At 41.4% G+C, this 9,345-nt stretch overlaps 1 protein-coding gene across 1 annotated transcript in view; it reads right to left on the bottom strand.

Annotated features, from left to right (window-relative positions):
• The window catches only part of LOC136845718 (transient-receptor-potential-like protein), a 39,121-nt gene extending 36,976 nt beyond the window's left edge, over nt 1-2,145 (bottom strand). The window contains 1 exon segment of the mRNA XM_067115920.1: nt 2,003-2,145. The gene's annotated coding sequence lies outside the window, so the exon portion shown is untranslated.
• Between the last annotated feature and the right edge of the window lie 7,200 nt (nt 2,146-9,345).

Consider the following 9,345-nt stretch of genomic DNA (forward strand, 5'->3'; position numbering starts at 1 on the left):
ACCATTACTGACATTTGCAACATCATGATTGTATATAAATCACGGTTGTGATAAAAATTTCATATATATACATATATATATATATATATATATATACATATATATATATATATATATGTATATATATATCTTTCATATATATATATATATATTAACTTTTTATCACATATACAATCGTTCTGCATTAGTAAGATACGGATACTTGATAATGGACTGTTTGTTCAAGAAAGCTTTGTAACTTTTTTTCTGAATAAAAACTCCGTTAAGATACCATCAGTTTGAATGAGGTCCTTAGTAATATATATATATATATATATATATATATATATATATATATATATATATATATATATATATATATATATATATATATATATATACAGATACAGATAGAGAATGCATTTGGCAATCATCCCACCTCTAGATGGTGTGGTCAGTTAAGTGGTTGTCAAGGCCAATTGGTGAAGCGCTCGGCTCATGTTTGCTAGGTCTATGGATTAATCATATAGAAATTAAAAAATCATTTTAACTGTTCCAAATTTCGATTTTTCCCCAACACTTCAAAATCGTTGTGCTGCCTTAGGCCTGACATTTATTAGCCATTAGTTGACTTCTTCGATTCACTTACATAATTTAATATTTAACCAGTAACTATTTTTATCCCTCTGTTATTACTATTCCACCTTCTTAACGTTCACAATAAGTGTAAGTGTGTGTGTGTGTGTGTGTGTAAACGTCCGTGCGTGTGTTCGAAAACTAGTATTAACAAACTCTAAGTTTGTCCAACGCTGAACGACATGCCTTCATTTAAAATGAAGTAGGTTTTTAAATCCTTGGGATTGGAGGAATGAAAGGGACACTTTTGACACAGAAACAACTTTCCTGAAATTGTGAACTTTAGAAATGCAGGGCTATGTAATCTCTAACGGACGATAAGGTCACTGAAGGAATAAAGAGTAGCAAGACTAACATACTGAGGAAATAGACTCTGAAAGTAGTGGCAGTTTAAGCGGTGACAGTAATAGTTACTTGTAAGGGGGAATACAATTGCTTTTACAGTGGCTTGAACACATAAACAAGATTCACCAAACAAAAACATTTCAATACTCCGCAAGCAGATGGAAAAGCTGCACAGTTAACATATTCTGTATTTATTTCATTAAACGATACTACTTATAATTATTAAACTTCACAGCCAAACGTACACATGTACGTATGTTTAATATCTAAGTGTGCATATTCTTCCACCCAGATAATTTTCTGCATGAATGTTTTTATGTGCTGCAGCTGAAATATACGTATATCGCTATTACAGACCATCAACTCACGTGGACAAACGTGCTCACACACATTTCTATCTATCTATCTGTCTGTCTGTATCTATATCTATCTATCTATCTATCTATCTGTATACACACACACACACGCACATACACACAAATCAGTCACGAATCACTACTTGTTCAACAGCAAAAATCCGTGTTTGTCTTCTGAACAGGAAATAAAAAACTCTACTGGCGAAGAAGGGCAAAGAATGCTCTCAAAATCAGTTTTGAAGGTAAAGATGTCTTCATTCATATCACCCTCGTTCTGCTTCCAAATAACATTTGAATTCACTACCCATCTTCAGCTTACGCTCTTGATCATAATTTTACCCTGTAATACCCTTTAGAGCGTTCTGATCATGCCTCAGACTTTTCCCATGTTAAGTATCCTTTCCCCTGGAGTTACAATCCTTCACCCCTGAGTTAGTATTATGATTTCCCCAGTAGGTGATATCCTTGTTGACATCCTTTCCCCTGCAACTGATAGAGTTTCTCCTTTGGGTGACCATCGTTTCCCCAGGAGTAGATTCCATTTCCCCTGGGTTTTAAAGCCTTTTCCTCACAGCTGATGCTTTTTTCCCCTGAAGTTCTATTCCCTGATGTTGATATTCTTTCCACTGAAGATAGCATCCTTTTCCCTAGAACTGGTATCATCCTTTTCCCATGAGTTGACTTACCAAGAGCAAAGAAAGTAGACAATCAGGGAGTCAGTTGCAGTTCCAGTGCCATAAACCACTTGGGCCTGCTGGTCGCTGGAAATATGCCGTAGTGCAACCAGTGAGGGAAGCTGGATTCACAGTGGCACTGTAACAGAAAGACTGGCGTGCTTACGTGGCTTCCAGGTTTATATAGTGACTTGCGTATGGCTTCCCTGATCCATTTAAGAGTCAAACACCTGGAAGTATTTAGCTCAGTTCGGCTGCCATCTTGTGCACATGTCTGACCATGAGCAAAGCCTTATCGGGGCACCTGTGAGGATCCGCCCTGCCGACGAAGACCCCTTTTCAGGAAAGAAGGATAGAAACAGGCAGGTATTTTAGGAACGCTGTACTATTAAACCGTCGTTTGCAGTTAACAATAATCACTCTATAGTTTTCGAAGGCATTTACACCTGATCAAATGATCCCGATCTCACTTTTAAAACTCTTGCAAGAGCAAGAGCGAATCAAAGTATCTGTATCGAATTGAAATTTTAAATAGGCACAATTGATCTTTTCATTTCATTGGCGATTCTGAATCTCTGAATTGATCTCGAACTTATTTTCAAAGGGAATTTCAAATGGCGGCAGCGCTGATCTTGATCTCATTTTCAATTTCCAATTGCAGAATTCGCTGCCATTACAATCTCAAAGTGAATATTGAAAGACACAAATTACTTGAGCTCATTTTCAATGTCATTTGTAAATGGCAGGGGAGATCCGATCGGCATTCTTAAAAGGAATTTGGAATGACAGAGTTAATCTCCGTCTACTTTTCTTTGTAGTGATCTCAGTTGAATTCCAAAAGACGATTTTACTTAGCGGGGCCCCCTCTTTCTGTCATTTTCAAAGTCATTTTCTCAAGTGTCAGAATTTATCCCGATCTTATATTCAAAAAGTTTAAATTGATCCTAATCCATTTTTCATGTTTATACGACAGATATGGTCTCGATTTAAATTTCAAAATCAATATAAAACTACGGATATTGTTTCGACCTCGATTCCAAAATCAATTCTAAATACTGAATTAATCTCGATATCACTTCTATTCCCGTAAGGGGGGTAGTGCTGTCAGTGAACCTCACGTGGTGCACTGTAGGTAATACTGAAGTGTCTTTGCAGCGTCCCTTCGGACCCTAACCGCAACCTCTTTCATTCCTTTTACTGTACCTCCATTCATATTCTCCTTCATCCATCTGACTTTCCACCCTCTCTAACAATTGTTTCACAGTGCAACTGCGAGGTTTTTACTCTCAATTTCCGTTTCAGCGCTGAATGACCTCCTAGGTCCCAGCGCTTGGCCATTGGCCTAAACTCCATATTCTATTCTACTTCCAAAATCAGTTTTTAAGTAGGAGAAATGACTCGATCTGATATGCAAAGGAAATTTCAAAGCTGATACGTTTATTTGCTTTGGTTAAATAAGGAACCTCTCTAGGAATAAAAGTCTGATAAAAAAAATACACGAAGTCGTGCTCAAAATTTTGGAGATATCGGTCGCTCTGTTTTTACTCACTTTCTTACGAAGTTATTTACTTTCATAAATATAACATTTTTATTTATCTGATTTTTATAACTCGGGACTAAGGCAGTGGTCACGACATTGAACCCAGTCTTTCCTTAATCTCGGTTTGAGGCTATCAAGGCAGTAAGAATTTCGCCGTTTTATTTCTTTCCCCGGATTTCAAGGTTTCAGAAGGAAATCGAAAACTCATGTGGTTACTCATCTATTCCCACGTGATAGGTTTCGAGTCATAATTTAAGTTCTCTTCCAGTGGAGATACAATTTCACTACGTAGTGAGTGCTACATGTAGAAGGATAAATATGAAATAATTTCACGGTACCCTTCTTGGCGATGTGGACGTTTAACTGTAGTTTTCTAACCAAAGTGGGTCCGAACCTTATCTGGGAAGGATAATTTCTTTATCACTGTATTTCCTTTTGGATTCCTAGCTTTTCAGGGGAAAGTGTAAGCAATTCTACTAGGAAATAGAGAGGATACAGAAAAACATGCATATATTTGCATGTATGCATGTGCATGTATGTATATATATGTATACACATACATGTATACATACATATATATACATGTTTTTGTGTATCTTCCTATTTCCTAATAGAACTGTACAATTTCCTGAAAATCTAGGAATCCGAAAGGATATATATATATATATATATATATATATATATATATATAGAGACTCTATATATATATATATATATATATATATATATACATACACACACACACACACACATATATATATATATATATATATATATATATATATATATATATATATATATATATATATATATATATATATATATATGTGTACATACATATATATACACACACACGCTCACACAAACTTTCAACTTCATACATGGCCTCAGACGGTGTTACTTCTACTTTTCAGATATATTTTTCCCGTGGGTTACCCATCCAAATAATGACCGCACCCAGCACCAGTTAGCCTCGCTGGTCGGATTATCGAACCGCCATACCGAACATTTCATAGCCTTCGGCAGTGAATGCATGTGAGCGCGCGCAACTACTAAGACATTCCGCCAGTGGTATGCAACATTTGTCATAAATGTATAATCACAAAAAGTAAAGTTTTGAAAACCGTTTACCTCCAGTTGATTTCACCATGTTGTGGGATTCCTTTTGTATGGTTTCCCTTAGGGAGGAATGCTACCAATCCTGACGCTGCTGTTTAGTAACCCTTTGTTTACTTTCGTGAGTACAGCGTCAAACATTTTGGAGAACATTTGAGGAGGAGATTTTTATTGTTTTTCTGGTGAAGATGCACGGAAATGGCGAAATAGGGTCAACTCAGGTTGAGAGAATGGGCGTTGCCCATGGAGAGAGAGAGAGAGAGAGAGAGAGAGAGAGAGAGAGAGAGAGAGAGAGAGAGAGAGAGAGAGATTTATATTGAAGGGTCACTTCAGCAGCAGACTGAAGACGGAGAGAGAGAGAGATTTATATTGGAGGTCACTTCAGCAAATGGACTGAAGACGCAGAGTAGAGAGAGAGAGATTCATATGGGAGGGTCACTTCAGCAGCAATGGACTGAAGACGCAGAGAGAGAGATTTATATTGGAGGGTCACTTCAGCAGCAATGGACCAAAGACGCAGAGAGAGAGAGAGAGAGAGAGATTCATATTGGAGGGGTCGCCAGCAGCAATGGACTGAAGACGCAGAGAGAGAGAGAGAGAGAGAGAGAGAGATTCATATTGGAGGGTCACTGCCAGCAGCAATGGAATGAAGACGCAGAGAGATTTATATTGGAGGTCCACTTCAGCAGCAATGGACTGAAGACGCAGAGAAGAGATTTATATTGAGGGTCACTTCAACAGCAATGGACTGAAGACGCAGAGAGAGAGAGATTTATATTGGAGGGTCACTTCAGCAGCAATGGACTGAAGACGCAGAGAGATTTATATTGGAGGTCACTTCAGCAGCAATGGACAAAGACGCAGAGAGAGAAGATTATATTGAGGGTCACTTCAGCAGCAATGGACTGAAGACGCAGAGAGAGAGAGAGAGAGAAGAGAGAGAGAGAGATTCATATTGGGAGGGTCACTTCAGCAGCAATGGACTGAAGACGCAGAGAGAGATTTATATTGGAGGGTCACTTCAGCAGCAATGGACTGAAGACGCAGAGAGAGAGATTCATACAGGTCACTTCAGCAGCAATGGACTGAAGACGGTGACAGAGAGAGAGAGAGATTCATATTGAGGGTCACTTCAGCAGCAATGGACTGAAGAGCAGAGAGAGAGAGAGAGAGAGAGATTCATATTGGAGGGTCACTTCAGCAGCAATGGACTGAAGACGCAGAGAGAAAGAGAGAGATTTATATTGGAGGGTCACTTCAGCAGCAATGGACTGAAGACGCAGAGAGAGAGAGATTCATATTGGAGGGTCACTTCAGCAGCAATGGACTGAAGACGCAGAGAGAGAGAGATTTATATTGAGGTCACTGGCAGCAATGGACTGAAGACGCAGAAGAGAGAGATTTATATTGAGGTCACTTCAGCAGCAATGGACCATAGAAGAGAGAGAGAGAGAGAGAGAGAGAGATTCATATTGGAGGGTCACTTCAGCAGCAATGGACTGAAGACGCAGAGAGAGATTCATATTGGAGGGTCACTTCAGCAGCAATGGACTGAAGACGCAGGTCAGAGAGAGAGATTCATATTGGAGGTCACTTCAGCAACGGCGGACTGAGACGCAGAAGAGAGAGAGATTCATATTGAGGTCACTTCAGCAATGGACTGATTTATAAGACAGCAGCAATGGACTGAAGAGAGAGAGAGAGATTCATATTGGAGGGTCACTTCAGCAGCAATGGACTGAAGACGCAGAGAAGAGAGAGATTTATATTGGAGGTCAGCAGCAATGGACTGAAGAGCAGAAGAGAGAGAGATTTATATTGGAGGTCACTTCAGCAGCAATGGACTGATGACACCAGAGAGAGAGAGAGAGATTTATATTGGAGGTCACTTCAGCAGCAATGGACTGAAGACGCAGAGAGAGAGAGAATCATATTGGAGGGTCACCAGCAACAATGGACTGAAGACGCAGAGAAGAGCAGATTTAATGGAGGTCCTCTTGCAATGGACGACAGAGAGAGAGATTTATATTGGAGGGTCACTTCAGCAGCAATGGACTGATGACGCAGAGAGAGAGAGAGATTTATTGGAGGGTCCCTTCAGCAGCCGTGGACTGAAGAGAGAGAGAGAGAGAGAGAGAATTCATGGTTGGAGGGTCACTTCAGCAGCAATGGACTGAAGACGCAGAGAGAGATTTATATTGGAGGGTCACTTCAGCAGCAATGGGAGAGCAGAGAGAGAGAGAGAGAGATTCATATTGGAGGGTCACTTCAGCAGCAATGGACTGAAGACAGAGAGAGAGAGAGAGAGAGAGAGAGAGATTCATATTGGAGGTCACTTCAGCATGGACTGGACCTGGGAGAAGAGAAGATTGGAGGTCACTTCAGTAACAATGGACTGAAGACGCAGAGAGAGAGAGATTTATATTGGAGAGGGTCACTTCAGCAGCAATGGACTGAAGACGCAGAGAGAGAGAGAGAGAGAGAGAGATTCATACTGGAGGTCACTTCAGCAGTAATGGATTGAGAGATTTCACTGGAGAGTCCGCCCAGCAGCAATGGACTGAAGACGCAGAGAGAGAGATTTATTGAGGGTCACTCACAGCAATGGACTGGAAGACTGAGAGAGAGAGAGAGATTCATATTGGAGGTCACTTCAGCAATGGACTGAAGACGCAGAGAGAGAGAGAGAGAGAGAGAGAGAGAGAGAGAGTCACCAGCAGATTCAATGGACTGTCACTTCAGCAGAGAGAAAGAGAGAGATTTATATTGGAGGGTCACTTCAGCAGCAATGGACTATTTGTGGAGGTCCTTCAGCAGCAATGGACTGAAGCAGAGAGAGAGATTCATATTGGAGGGTCACTTCAGCAGCAATGGACTGAAGACGCAGAGAGAGAGAGAGAGAGAGAGAGAGAGAGAGAGAGAGGGTTCATATTGGAGGTCACTTCAGCAATGGACTGAAGACGCATTGGAGGATTCATATTGGAGGTCATGGACAATGGACTGAAGAGAGAGAGAGATTTATATTGGAGGGTCACTTCAGCAGCAATGGACTGAGAGAGAGAGAGAGAGATTCATATTGGAGGGTGTTTCAGCAGCAATGGACTGAAGACACAGAGAGAGAGAGAGAGAGAGAGAGGGAGCAGCAATGGAGAAGAGAGAGAGAGAGAGAGAGAGAGAGAGATTCATATTGGAGGGTCATCAGCAGCAATGGACTGAAGACAGAGAGAGAGAGAGATTCATATTGGAGGGTCACTTCAGCAGCAATGGACTGAAGACGCAGAGAGAGAGAGAGATTCATATTGGAGAGGTATCAGCAACAATGGACTGAAGACAGAAGGAATTTAGATTGGAGGGTCCACTTCAGCAGCAAGAGAAAGAGCAGAGAGAGAGATTTATATTGGAGGGTCACTTCAGCAGCAATGGGACTGAAGACGAAGCAGAGAGAGAGAGAGAGCAATGGACTGAAGAGAGAGAGAGAGAGAGAGATTCATATTGGAGGGTCACTTCAGCAGCAATGGACTGAAGACGCAGAGAGAGAGGAGAAGATTCATTGGAGGGTCACCAGCAGCAATGGACTGGAAGACGCAGAGAGAGAGATTTCATATTTGGGGTCACTTCACAGCAATGGACTGAAGACGCAGAGAGAGAGAGAGAGAGATTATATTGAGGTCACTTCAGCAGCAATGGACTGAAGACGCAGAGAGGAGAGAGAGAGATTCATTGGAGGGTCATCAGCAGCAATGGACTGAAGATGCAGAGAGAGAGATTATATTGTTGAGGGTCACTTCAGCAGCAATGGACTGAAGATTTTGAGAGAGAGAGAGAGAGATTCATGTTGGAGGGTCACTTCAGCAGCAATGGACTGAAGACGCAGAGAGAGAGAGAGATATTGGAGGTCACTTCAGCAGCAATGGACTGAAGACGCAGAGAGAGATTTATATTGGTGGTCACTTCAGCAGCAATGGACTGAAGACGCAGAGAGAGAGAGAGATTTATACTGAGGTCACTTCAGCAGCAATGGACTGGAAGACGCAGAGAGAGAGATTTATATTGGTCACTTCAGCAGCAATGGACTGAAGACGCAGAGAGAGAGAGAGAGAGATTCATATTGGAGGGTCCCAGCAGCAATGGACTGAGACGCAGAGAGAGAGAGAGAGAGAGATAGAGGTTCATATTGGAGGGTCACTTCAGCAGCAATGGACTGAAGATTTCAGAGAGAGAGAGAGAGAGATTCATATTGGAGAGGGTCCTTCAGCAGCAATGGTTTGAAAGACGCAGAGAGAGAGAGAGATTTATATTGGAGGAGGGTCACTTCAGCAGCAATGGACTGAAGACGCAGAGAGAGAGAGAGAGAGATTTATATTGGAGGTGGTCAACAGCAATGGACTGAAAGACGCAGGGACTGAAGATGCAGAGAGAGAGAGAGATTCATGTGAGGTCACTTCAGCAGCAATGGACAAAGACGCAGAGAGAGAGAGAGAGAGATTCATATTGGAGGGTCACTTCTTGGCAATGGACTGAAGACGCAGAGAGAAAGAGAGAGATTTATATTGGAGGGTCACTTCAGCAGCAATGGACTGAAGACGCAGAGAGAGAGAGATTTATATTGGAGGGTCACTTCAGCAGCAATGGACTGAAGAGAGCAGAGAGAGAGATTTATATTGGAGGGTCACTTCAGCAGCAATGGACTGAAGACGCA

Source organism: Macrobrachium rosenbergii, chromosome 2 (assembly GCF_040412425.1).
Source record: "Macrobrachium rosenbergii isolate ZJJX-2024 chromosome 2, ASM4041242v1, whole genome shotgun sequence".
NCBI lineage: Eukaryota > Metazoa > Arthropoda > Malacostraca > Decapoda > Palaemonidae > Macrobrachium > Macrobrachium rosenbergii.